This window comes from Cebus imitator, unplaced genomic scaffold (genome assembly GCF_001604975.1).
Source record: "Cebus imitator isolate Cc_AM_T3 unplaced genomic scaffold, Cebus_imitator-1.0 Scaffold1266, whole genome shotgun sequence".
NCBI classification, from domain to species: Eukaryota; Metazoa; Chordata; class Mammalia; order Primates; family Cebidae; genus Cebus; species Cebus imitator.
The window spans coordinates 1-1,451 of record NW_016108581.1 but is presented as its reverse complement, the minus strand read 5'-3'; positions in this window follow the sequence as shown (position 1 = coordinate 1,451).

Genomic DNA, 1,451 nt, shown 5'->3' with positions numbered 1-1,451 from the left:
GATCTCGGCTCACTGCAACCTCCGCCTCCCGGGTTCAAGCAATTCTCCTGCCTCAGCCTCCCGGGTAGCTGGGACTACAGGTGCACGCCACCACACCCAGCTAATTTTTTTTGTATTTTTAGTAGAGATGGGGTTTCACCATGTTGGCCAGGATGATCTCCATCTCTTGACCTTGTCATCCGCCCGCCTTGGCCTCCCAAAGTGCTGGGATTACAGGCTTGAGTCAATGCTCACATCCGTTTTAAAACATTTCTTAATTTACTTCTTAATTTCTTCATAGGCTTATTAGTGGTTCAAAAGAATATTTTTAATTTTTTTATATTTGTACAGTTTCCAAAGTTTTATTATTATTGATGTCTAGTTTTATTTTATTATAGTTTTATTTCACTAATGCTATTTGGTTTTTAAAAATTTGTTGAACCAAAAAGAGTCTGAATAGCCAGAGAAATCCTAAGCAAAAAGAACAAAGCTGGAGGCATTACATTACCTGACTTTAAATTGTATTACAAAGCTATGATAATCAAAACAGAATAGTACTAGTATAAAAATGGATACATTGATCAGTGAGATAGAACAGAGAACCTAGAAGTAAAGTTATATATTTACAGCCAACTAATCTTTGACAAAGAATACTGAGAAAAGCCTATACTAGGGAAAGGATACCCTTTTCAATAAATGGTGCTGGTGAAATTAGATTGCTATACTCAGAAGAATGAAACTGAACCCCAACTCTCAGTTTATACAAAAATCAACTCAAGATGGATTAAATACTTTGTTGTAAGACACAAAACTGTAATATTACTGGAGAAAACCTAGGAAAAACTCTTCCAGACATTGGTCAAACAAAGAATTTATGACTAAGACCTCTTTTCCCATTTCTTCTTCTTCTTCTAGAACTCCCCATATTTGAATATTTGTTTACTTAGTGATATTCCATATGTTATGTAGGTATTCTTCATTTTTTTTGTTTTTTTGTTTTTTCTTTTTGTCTGACTAGGTTATTTTAAAAGACCTGTCTTTGGATTCAGAAATTCTTCTTCTTGATCTAATCTGTTGTTGAAGCTCTCAATTATATTTTTTATTTTATTCGTTTAATTCTTCAGTTTGAAGATTTCTGTTTGGTTCCTTTTTATACTTGTCTCTGTTAGATTTCTCATTTAGGTCATACCTTTTTTTAATTATTGCTTTGTATTGTCTATTTGTGTTCTCTTGTATCTCACTGAATTTCTTTAAGATCATTATTTTCCATTTCTTTTCAGGAATTGCATAGATTTTTCTTTCTTTGGGTCTGTTCCTGGGGAATTATTGTGCTCCTTTGGAAGTGTCATGTTTTCTTGTTTGTCTATGTTTCTTATATAACAGTTGCTTCTTCCAATTTTATGGAGTAGCTTTTATAGGGGATGATTTTTTTTCCTGTAAATGTATCTATAGTGTCACTTGAGTAGGATACT